The sequence below is a fragment of the Nilaparvata lugens genome, chromosome X, assembly GCF_014356525.2.
Source record: "Nilaparvata lugens isolate BPH chromosome X, ASM1435652v1, whole genome shotgun sequence".
NCBI classification, from domain to species: Eukaryota; Metazoa; Arthropoda; class Insecta; order Hemiptera; family Delphacidae; genus Nilaparvata; species Nilaparvata lugens.
Window position 1 is genome coordinate 104769378 of NC_052518.1, and position 12742 is coordinate 104782119.

At 33.1% G+C, this 12742-nt stretch overlaps 1 protein-coding gene across 1 annotated transcript in view; it reads right to left on the bottom strand.

The window, feature by feature from the left end:
- The window catches only part of LOC111054009 (glucose dehydrogenase [FAD, quinone]), a 68732-nt gene extending 56109 nt beyond the window's left edge, over positions 1 to 12623 (bottom strand). Inside the window, exon 1 of the mRNA XM_022340966.2 lies at positions 12491 to 12623. The gene's annotated coding sequence lies outside the window, so the exon portion shown is untranslated. The remainder of the gene's footprint in view (positions 1 to 12490) is intronic.
- Between the last annotated feature and the right edge of the window lie 119 nt (positions 12624 to 12742).

The following is a 12742-nucleotide window of genomic DNA, read 5'->3' on the forward strand; positions in this document are numbered from 1 at the left end:
ATTGAACATAACTTATCATACACATGATGAACATATGTGTTTTTCATGTGCCGTTCAATCTATAATAATCTGTGAGGAAACACAGCTGTGGTATAAACGCAGCTTTAGATGCCAAGATTTATCATGGCGTCCGAGTTACGGATGATAATGTCAATGAAAAACATCATTTTCTCATGAATCTTTCCCATAAAAAATTTAACAGATTGTTGTTCTACAAGCGTCTCTACATGTTACAAAATGAAAATCCCAGTGAAAAACAAAAAATGCACTTGATAATTCCCAAATCATCTTTTGAATCGTAGCTCTGATTCAATGAGCAATAACTTTCTGAACTTACTGAGTTAATAAAGTAACATTTAAAATTATCATAAGCGCAATGGGACTTGGGATTCCATCAATTCAGAATAAGTATTATACCGGTATTCATTTTTACAGGATTGAAGTAGTGCAACATTTAGATTAGCACACCAATAGATTTTATTTGTAGCGGAGTGAGTTCATTACTTTCATATCAAAGTTCTACTTTTTCCATTATGATATAGTACGACTACTGCAAAACAATGTCTGGTAGCCCTGGTAATGTAATGTAATGTAATGTGGTTGATTGGAAGTCTCCAACCAGCCTGATCAGATTTCTTAGTGGGGCCATTGGCAACATTTTAAAAAAGCCCTGATATTATTAAATGACTTTATTCCTAGTAGATAGCATTTCTAGTAGATGGCTGAATATTCTTGTTACCACATTGCAAAGGATGTTCAGTGAGGTCTACTGTTATCTGGACTACTAGAGTATTGTAACTCCTAATGTCAGATTGAGTAAGAGCTTGAAATTTATTCCTATCTAGTGTACTCCATGTTCAATAATCTGCCTTTATCTTATATTAGAAGAAACTTGCCTCTGAATAAATTAAAAAACGCACTAAATGTAATTCTGAATGAAAATGCTTATTGTTCCGTAAATTAATTTTCAAATTGTTGAAAATGTGATATTCAGTGCTGTGAGTTTATAAATAGTTTATGTCTTTTTTCAATGTATGACTTAATTTATTCAATTGTACTGGGTGATGATAATTATGACTTGATAAGACTGATTTGATGAATGATTACACTATTCATAAGATGACTACTAAGATGTTATGAATTGAATTGCTCATTTATTGTATAACAGACTATAAGCTGAATCCTTTAGACAAGGCCTATTCGCCTAATCAACATCCAAATTGTTTGTATTTATCGGTCAATATTTCTTATTCCTAGACGCCAGCTAAGAAAGGGGTTTCAATTTTCGTAGAATAAGCACGTAATTCAAAACTGTATGTTTTTCAAAAAATGTTGTGATTTCAAATTCAAATTTCGTTTATCATACACATAGGCTATACGAGAATTAAGAATTAATGAGAAAGTGTCCCGGAATAAGGTTTATGATTTTTGTTCTTCTGTATTTATACTAAGTGACATATTTATCAGTGATGGCTCTTAAACTGTAGGTTTATTATTAAATAACGAGTTTGGAGCACCAGAAAAATGGGATTATATTTATTATAATAAATATTCAAAATTACGTTTTCAACCCACAATTATTGTCTTATTGTCATGTCCTTAAAGTTACTGTAAACCATATCGGTTGAGACTAATCAAGGTTATTTAGGGTGGTTTTAATTATTAGTTTATGTGTTACAATAGTTCACCTAGATTTAGATGGCATTGAAACATAATTGATCTAACTAAAGCATGATATTAGTGTCAAAGACAGAAATCTGCGTTTTATTTCATTATCATGAGAGAGAGAGAGAGAGAGAGAGAGTGCGAGATAGTGAGCCCGAAGGAAAGGGTATGTGTAAGAGAGTGATGTTGGTTGAGTGGAGTGACAGAGTTCGATATATTATATGCTATATGGTGGGTGAATAATAGTGTGTCCCTTACGCTACACTCACAGATATATATATATATATATATATATATATATATATATATAATATATATATATATAATATATAGTACATAAACCATATCCATAGATTTTGGAAGCGGCATGCTATCTTTTCAATCTTTTGAAACAGCATTTATTGTCTAAGGTTGGTGAAAGAAGTTTTCTGCATTCCATAACAACAATCTGCAGACTGACGTCTCGGGTATTAGAACCAAAAGGCCTTGCTTTATAGAACTATAAATACTCATTCAGTATTACAATGCCTTGCTTCCATGAAACAAAGCAAATGTTTCCCGTTAGGTACTTCTGGAAAGCCGGTCAATTTGTCATCGGTGGTGTCCAGGTAGAACTACCCTGCTCATAGACTATGTTCACTGAAGCGTAAAACCAAAGTTAACCAAATGCTTCTATTTCTAAAAATTCTATTGCCAGGTATAAAGTACTGCACTTTGGCGGCAGGAAATATTTAACATGTGTTTTCTATATTGTACCCTTCCTGCAAAAAATAGATTTTTGTTCAGTATTGTTTGCCTCCCCTCTACGAGGATGCTACCTGTGCGTTTGCGTTGCGAGTTCAATAGTTGACAAAACACATTCAGTCGACATGGAATTGGTCAAGGAAATCGTAACGCACCGCAATACTACATTATATCATATTGACGATGGATTTTTCTATCGGGTGACCTCCAGCGACCAAACGCGTATCTATTTAAAATGTAATGTACGCGAGTGTGCAAGTCGCGTCTCAATGCCACTTCGTATGGCAAATAGAACTTTTGATAGTTTTCAAATATAATACTGTACATAAAATTTTTATATGAAAAACCTGTACAAAAATTTTTATATTGAAAAATTATAATAGGTACAAGAAAAAAGCATTCTACTAGCATTCTACATTCGAGTAGCCTACTTAGCTAGTAGTAGATTTGATTTTTATTGTAAAATATAATACTGTACATAAAATATCTATATGAAAAATTATATAGGTACAAGAATAAAAGCATTCTACTAGCATTCTACATTCGAGTAGCCTACTTAAGCTAGTAGTAGATTTGATTTTTACTGTAAATATAATACTGTACATAAGTTTTTTATATGAAAAATTATAATAGGTACAGAAAAAAGCATTCTACTAGCATTCTACATTCGAGTAGCCTACTTAAGCTAGTAGTAGATTTGATTTTTATTGTAAAATATAATACTGTACATAAAATTTTTATATGGAAAATTAGTAGGTACAAGAATAAAAGCTTTCTACTAGCATTCTACATTCGAGTAGCCTACTTAAGCTAGTAGTAGATTTGATTTTTATTGTAAAATATAATACTGTACATACAGTACACATTTTTGTCTTGGATTGGAAGTTTTCAAGAAAGACTCTATTAAGTTAATTTACTGATTTTCACTTTTCGAAGGGAAAAGTGTAAATTTCAAGTGATAGCTTCCTATAATAGTGTCTGGTTAACCCCTTACTTTGTACTACGTACGGCGAGGTGGAACATCCTTGGGTCTCCCCGCCCTTCAAAGCCATAAGCTAATAATAATAATAAAATTGAAATGTGTACTTATATTTTTTTGTAATCAATAATTCCCATTATAATCGATCTTTATTATTCATCAACTTACTAATAATTAATCTTTCTTTTAATATATCACTAGTATAATTAGGCCAAAAGGCCTACACACATGATTTTTCTTTGAGTACTAATTGATTCTTGACAACTAATATCTCTATAATAGATGCTGTATATTTCCTACTTGGTTAAGAAGAATCATTTATCAAAGAAATATGAAATTTAAGAAGCAATTAAGTAGATTACTACTGCTTTTCAATACTACATAAAATATGCAAATGATATTTAATTTTGTCAATTATTTTACCGTTGATACAATAATAATGTACATGCTATGTCTATATGTCTATCTATATATATATATATATATATATATATATATATATATATATATATATATAGCCTACTTTGTTTAAAAGTGATAGATTATTTTGATAATTTTGTTTTCAGGCAAATTTTTAATACAGAACAATTTTTATAAAACTTGTACTTATTATTTCTCAGTTTATCCCTCTATGAAAAACAATCAATATAGTCAATTTGATCACTTGACAAGTAAATCACTGATCGAAACTTTGAACCTATATTCTTTCTTCTTGAAAGCTTTTTATTCCATTCAAATCTGGAAAATCAGTGAATACTATAGAGTGAATATTAAATAAGTAGAATTGATCCCGTCAACCATGTCCTAGTCCTATTGTAGCCTATTTACAACTAATTTTCTTTGCAGATGTGGTTGTGGTTTAAGATTTGCATCTGTGGAGAGAAAAATTATTTTATTTTGTTTATTAGAGAAAAAACAATATTGAACAACAAGGTACAATGGATTAATGTTATAAGCCTCCATAAGTGTAGGGGAATGTCAGCTAGCCTTCAACTAGCTTGAAGCTTGCTTAACCCAACTGTCCAGTTGGAAGTGCATTTGGTAGTGCTTATTTTGGGACTCATTTGGTAAGTGCATTACATAATGTTGTTTCTGTTTCAAATCATGAACCAGTTACATGCATAGATGTAACTAGATAGATAGATTGAATAGCATCACTGCTCACCTAAATCAGGGGATCTGGAACTTGTCAAAAAATCTAAATGGTCGAACAAAAAATACACAGCCCACAGTAACAAATACAACACCACACACAGGGAAGAAAACATTATACCATTCATGTGAAGTAATGTTGAATATACTATTCCTTTGAGTAAAAAGCACTTTTAGAGAAATCTATCTTTAAAACTTTCGATGAGATCTGAAGTTGCGTTCATTCATACTCTTCATGAAATCAGGTAAAATATTATAATTGGATGCCAGAGCTTCTGTTGCATATTTTCCATTTTCATCGAAAACACACTGGCGTCTGCCGAACGTAACTTTATCACAATGCAGCACCTTGCATTTTCCTTTGATGTCTCTCAATAGAATTTGTTGAACTATTCAGTTGGAAAAATAACTAGTAGTCTGTGAACAGTAGACCTCGCGCAGTTAAAAACCACAGCCTCCATCAGGGTGAATTATGTGCTGTTAACGTTCGGCGAAATATCGATGTCTAAGCCACTAATGGCTGTTTGAAATGTATCGTCAATAATTATGATTAAGTATAATTATTATAATTAGAATGATAATAATTTGTTGTAAAAAACTTCTATCATACCGAGTTGAAATACCTACTTACCGAGTTGAAAGCAGAGAAAAGTCGAGAGAAAATAACAAGCTAACTACTTTAAGTTATCAATATTGAATGCCTCATCGCTTGCAATAGTTCACACGACAGCTGATTTTTACCAAATAACATTGGGATATTAATTGCATGCGTCATTTCATGCAATTAATAGTCCACTCGACAGCTGATTTATGATGAATAGTTCTATAGTCTGATTTTTACGGTAATACTGGCGTTTGAAAGAGACTCTTTTTCCTTTTGTTTTATCCTTAAAATGCAAAATTTCAAAACCTTGTATATATATAAACGTTGACGCGCAATTTAAGAGTAACATACCTGTTAAATTTCATTGAAATCTAATGCCGTGTTTCGCCGTAAATGCGGAACAAAAATATTTGGACATAAAGAGAATGCAAAACCGTCGACTTAAATCTTAGACCTCACTTCGCTCGGTCAATGAAACTTTGGATATCTGAGTTCTTTTTAAATTACTATTCTATTCTACTTGATCTACTGAGCCAGTACCATTTTGTTTTTTTTTTCATAGTACATGGCACTATTGAAATTAACTGTTCTATTGATTTATTCTAACTTTGTCTACAGAATTGTGAAACTGCATATATGAGGTACTGTATGTTTAATTTTTTTGTTATTCACGTCTGCATCTATTTTCAGTTTGAAGAACTGGATATCAATCTTGATTATTCAAATTTCTTATTGTTCAACATACACACACATTATTTACATACATATAAAAACAAGATGATACACAATTTTTTTGGAACAATAATGCTCAAGGTAAAAACCTGTGAGGGGAGAAAAATCTAAATTTTCACATGAAAACGTCACTCGAGAATAATTATATCACCCGGCCTCACAACAGAGAGTCTTAGAGTCCTTGACTTAGAATAGTTAATCTCACAGTTGTACAGTCAGTGTGAGTGAGATTTTCTGCACACATCATGCGTGAATACGCCGGATGGATCGACTCGTATAATTTGAGGATGGTGATAATGATGAGAAACATGATTCTGTTAAAAGGAATAGTCTCCATCTCCATTATATTCTATAGGGATTTGCTTGTGATCATGTTTCTATAATTTTATCAATTCGAAGATCAGCCTTCAAAAATTTAGGTCAACTTATACATTTCAACTCACGTTGCTACACTTTTCAACTTAGCAAAAGGACAGAGGGGATTAGTATTATTATTCTCTAGAGCCCTGGAAATATCTCTGTTATTGTTCTTGGTACCTTATACAAAAGGGACTCCATAATACAAAACAATCAGTCCTTGCCGGACAAAGCTAGAGGAAGAAGAAAAAGAGAAGAAGAAGAAGATGACAGGAGGAGAAGAAGAACAAGCGAGAAGAAGAAGAAGATAATAGAAAAAGGAGACAGAAGAATAAGGAAGAAGAGGAAGAAGATGAACAATAATAAGAAGAAAAAATATAGATAGGAGAAGATTATAACCGTTGAGTACACTATTTTATCTATAACCACTCTTTTGACGAATTGAAAACTTATAAATTACTGGTGGTACTCCCATACAGTAACAGTCAGGGGGGTATTCAAATACCGTTGGATAACATCTTTCCAATATTGTTACATTCATCTAGAAGTATATAATCTGTTCTTTCTTACATTGATATCACTTATGTATAAGTTACTGCAGAATCAAAATTATTTTATATTGACTGAACAATTAAAAGTCACATTGAAATAGTTATTTTGGAGTTTGGTAGAAATAATACATTTACATGGAACTCAATTTATTCATTGAAGGCAATCTACATAATTCTAATAGGTTCTGATAACACATAATGATAAAATAGGTGTTCAATGAATTAATGAAGCCTAACAACTTGAAATATATTTCAAATTATTTAAGATTAAATTGATTCTACCTCGGTGCAAGTCAGCTTCACATTTGTACATGTATCATTGTATCGAATTATTAAATATTTGATGATTTTGGTAAAACAACATTTTAATCCTGGACTAGTAGTTCTATGAACAGTAGACCTCGCGCAGTTATAAAACACAGCCTCGTCTCATACTGTCCATAAGAGTAAATCCTGTTTGTATGTTGTGTCGGCAAGATGTCGGTGTGAAAACGGCTAATGGCTGTTGGGGTTAGTGTATCAAAAATATGCTAACATCAAAATCTAATCTCCTTCAACTTACTGGCAACAGGTCAGACCGAGTTGAAAGCAGATAAAGGTCGAGAGAAAATACTATGTTTTCTTTCCGTTATTAATTGCATGCGTCATTGCATGCAATGAATAGTCAACACGACAGCTGATTTTTTACTAAGTTACATTGATATATTAATTGCATGCGTTATTGCATGCAATTAAAAATCCACTCAACAGCTGAATTATTATGGATGATTCTATTCTGATTTTTACTGTAATATTGGCGTTCGAAGGAGACTTTACCTATTGTATTAACCTTAAAATGCAAAATTTTCAAAAAACCTTGTATATACGTCGAGGCACAATTTAAAAGAAATATACCTGTCAAATTTCATGGTAATCTATTGCTGCGTTTCGCCGTAATTGCGGAACATATAAACATAAAGAGAAATGCAAAGCCGTCGACTTGAATCTTAGAACTCATTTCGCTCGGTCAATAAATCGAAATTTTAAGAAACCACAAATATCCTGGATGAAAAGGGGAATCAATTGTTATGTATAGATTTGAATCTGAATGTCTAGGATCCACTAAACAGTCTACTAAATTCATCATTTTTTCTCCACAGGAGAAACGTTTAAAGCTGGCTTCAAATGATGTCACCACATTATTAACATATGTAAATTATATATTTATATATGTATGTCACGTGGATTGAAGGAGCGTTGTTTGTGACGTTGTTTGTTGATTGAAGGAAGATTCTATTTTACTATTTAAATAAATCATAATGTAATTTACTTATCCACTTCGAGATTTACATAGTGATAATAAGTAGGAAATGAAATGTATAGCAAACACTTCAGTTGCTATGTAGGCCTACTGTATTGTATTCTGTAGTGTCTTATTTTTTACTAAAGTGATGAAGTATCAGAAAATACTATCATTCAGCATTGTTATGTATTATTTTCAATGTCATTTTTTTCTCTTTCTTTTCAATAATTTAAAATTTGTTATTATTTTAAATAAGTAGATAACTTAACTATTGTTTGTTTTTAATCATATTATTTGTATTTATTTTTTTCGTATTGTTATAATACTTGATAGAGAGTTGAGTGTAAGAGAGGGTCGACTGCGCCCTAACTTCGCTTTCTAAGAAAAATAAAGGCAGTCATTCTATTCTATTCATGTCACCATAATATATATGTATATATATTAAAAAACAGATGACATCCAATTTATTAGAGCAAATGGAATGCCTTCATCTTCATGTGTAGGCAACACACCACACCAACCTTGTTCCTGTGAGACAGACCTTGTCTCTGTGACACTACACTTGTTCGAATGGGACTCTACCCCTCTTCTTGTTCCACTGACACTACTTGTTCCAGTGAAACAGACCTTGTCTCTGTGAGACTCACCTTGTCTCTGTGAGACTCACCTTGTCTCTGTGAGACTCAACTTGTCTCTGTGAGAACTTGTTCCTGTGAGACTGCCATTTATAAAACGACTTGTTCCTATGAAACTTGTCTCTGTGACACTAATATCGTTCAAAAACACTACTTGTCTCTGTGAGAACTTGTCTCTGTGATACGGACCCATTATAAGCTCAACCCATGATTGATGTGAATGATTGACACTCAATAAAGAGTGTCAACGAACGAGATAACCGTAATTTGAGAGTAAAATGTTCGAGTTACAACTCCTAAGTCACCCTAACTCCTACCCCTAACTCCTAAGGGGTTGAAATTCAGTTGTACGTCAAAAGGTATAGTATTCGACCAATAGCTTATCCTGAAAGTTACAGTATTATATCTACAACAGTCTCCAACTTATTGAAGGGTTCCCATACTCAGTGTTGTGTTAAAAACACAATACATTGATTGATAAAGATTTTCAATTGTAAATTTTTTCCTTCACTGAACGAGAATATTATTCAAAATTACTATCAACAGTAGATTATGTGGATCACAAACTACAACACATTTTCAAAACTCATTTCATCTCTGTCTTATATAGAGTGAGTTATACTCACTGCTTCACCGCTCATATGTGCAAATATATTGATAGACATATGGCCTGCCACAGCTGAAACCTAGTTACAACTATTTGCCGAAATTAAAAGCATCAAATTGCAACTAATCTTTATATTCCATAAGAGTACTGTTAATAATTTGCGTTAAATTTTTAAAATGAAACAAAGATTATTAGATGTTCCAGAAAACAGTCAACTAGTCTAGTAACAACATGAATGCAATGGAAAAAATCTGGTGTGGCGCACAACTTTCCTTGCCGTTATGAAAATTGATCACGTGACGCTAGTGTTCCCGCGCCTCTCAAGTCTACTATTCAAAGATTTGAGCCAGCTGGTGACAGGGAAATAACGCTGGAGACACACGAGGTCTGCTATCTCTTCATAGTGAATCATTTAATAGAATCAACAGTTGCCAACAGTTTGCAATTGTATAATCACATTTTCTCGGATTTCGAGATTATTTTTAATTCTAGGTGAAAATGTTACTGGACATATGATGTAGATGTTACTGGATGTTATTGTAGAGATTCTCATGCTCAATCTTTTCCACTCGAAATGTTTTGTTTAAATTGTATCTGAAGCCTGATAATTGAGAATCTAAAATCAAACTTTGCATAGATGAGGCGGAGCTCCTGAAATTTTTACAGATATGGGACTTGTGGCAGTTGATAGAGCTTATTGATGACTATTTTAGGTATAACTTTAATCAAAATCGTTGGAGCCGTTTTCGGGAAAAACGCGAAAAACCCTGTTTTTGACAACATTTTCGCCATTTTAGCCACCATCTTGAATCGCATTTGATCGAAATTGTTCGTGTCGGATCCTTATATTGTAAGGACCTTACGTTCCAAATTTCAAGTTATTCCGTTATTGGGAGATGAGATATCGTGTACACAGACGCACATACACTCATACACGCACACACACATTCACATACAGACCAATACCCAAATACCATTTTTTTGGACTCAGGGGACCTTGAAACGTATAGAAATTTAGAAATTGGGGAACCATAATTTTTTTCGGAAAGCAATACTTTCCTTACCTACGGAAATAGGGCAAGGAAAGTAAAAAATGAAGTCAGAAGAAATTAATTTTCATAATTCACTGTTTCTCCGTATTGACTATTGATAACTGTCCCCTGGAGGTAAACATGAAAATTAGGATCTAATAGGTAAGATGATAATGAAAGAAGTGAGATGATGAGATATCCGATAAGAAATATAGTTTCTTTCGAAATTGATTCTCATAAAATCAGAGAGAACTGTGAACTACATTGATCCGTAACTCTATACTCTGCTTTAAAACTGGAAGGAGTAGTTTTGTAGTTTTGTAGGAAGGAGTAGTTTTGTAGTTTTTTTTGTAGTTTTGTACAAAAAAGTTCTTCTCGACTCTTGTTTTATATTACTTGCAGGTAAACCGTGCTCTGCAAATGTCTAAATCTTGACGAACTGAAAACTTGACCAACTGAAACTTTGAAGAATTTTGAATAAGCCTATAACCATCCTCAGTAAATTAAGAATATAATATGCAAAATGGCAAGTTAATCAGTTGAGTAGTTGAAACGTGATGATGCGTCATTTGCTAATTTCCTATCCCCTACATGTATAAGCCGATTCTTCGCTGCAGAGAGGTATTCGTTATTGAGAGGTTCTGTCAAGAAAACTGCCACGATCTCATGGATCTTATAATATCGTAACACGGCGGTAAATAAATGAATATGGTACATAGAACATATCATCGCGAACGTAGGTAGGGTACCTATTAGGCCAATATTAATCAATGGAAATTTGAAAATTCATGCTGTTTGAAAAAAACATGTTTTTTGAATATTTATAGAAAGTAATAAGTAAGTAAACTCACCAATTTATTTTCAGAAAGCTTGATTTGTACTATTAGTGGAGTTTAATCAAAGTACATACTCTGTAGCAATATTTTTCAATTCTTTACACTACTATTAGATAGAACGCAAAATACGGTTATTTTGTCAATAACTTCACTATAAATATAAACTTTTCTATTTTTAATGTTTTATATTTGAAAAAGTGAGTAAATTTCGGTTCAATTTTGCATTTTAATAAAAAATCATGTTCGATAAACGACTCACATCTATTGAAACAGTCAGACATGTCTGGTACACTATTTTTCAGTTTTAATCCCTGCCTGATAATTTTGAAAGCCTCTAGAACTTCTTGATCTGACGGATTCTTCTCCTCAGGTTCGTCACAGCTATCATCATCATAGTCAGTTCAAAGAATTGAAATGTGTGACAAAAGCAAGAATGGGGAAGTCCAGTCGTTCACCTGCCTGGTCTACAATAATGACAAGTTCTTGGAATTCAATATCCAGTAACTTGCATTCAATTTCCGACATGTGTTTCACCCTCTATTAACTGTCTACCACCCTATCTTATTCCTACCTGAATTGACATTATTTTTAGTCTATTGACCTTTTTGCTGAAACTAAACAATTCCTTGAAAATAACCGTCTGCTCCTATACACACTACACTTTGTATGTTGAAGTCAAGAGAAAACTTTGTTGTTGAGAGGTCCGAAATTCGTTAAATAGAGGTAAATAAGCAGCTAAAACTCTAAAATGTCATGGGACCAGGTGAAAATTCGTTGTGTAGAGGATTTCGTTGAGTAGAGGTTCGTTATGGAGAGGTTCGACTGTATATTACCATAGAGAAACGATAGCATAAGTAGATATCCCATGGTATAGGGCGATATGTCGCTACTTTTACTGTTATCCCAAGCCGATAGTTCACGTAGTTCTTTCCTATGCAGCTGTGTGACGCTGGTAGTCTCTCAAATTGTGCCGTTCATACACTATCACCCCAAAAACAGTAAAAATTGACAATAATCGACAGAAATCGGCTTGAGATAACAGTAAAAGTTGCGACATAAATTCCCTATACCATGGGATATCTACTTACGCTATTGTTCTCTATGATATTACATAGATTAAAGAATTGTATGATGTATTTCTCTGATGAAAAATCCTCAGATTTAAATGATTATTAATAAATGAATAAATACTTTGAGAAATTAGTAATAGGTTATCTATTGATATTCTATTCTATTGTATCCTTTTAATACAGTAAGAAATTAGTAACACTTGATAGGTTTGTATTACTTATGTTATGTTATCACATGAACTAACCTCTATCTGGTCGAAAGCAGTGAAACGAGAGAGAAGCACTAAAGAGGTAATCCACATAGGGCAGTGTAACACGTTCACACCGGCAGACGGTGAACCATACTGACGTCTGTCGTTGTAGAGAGCCTCATGCCTCCCCAGACCACAGACCAACTTTTACTCAACCAACCAACCAAACGACAGTGAAAGTCTTTCTCTCTCTGACTCAATCGTCGTTCTCTATCCTATGGATCCTTCCATCGGACGAGTCCTCCG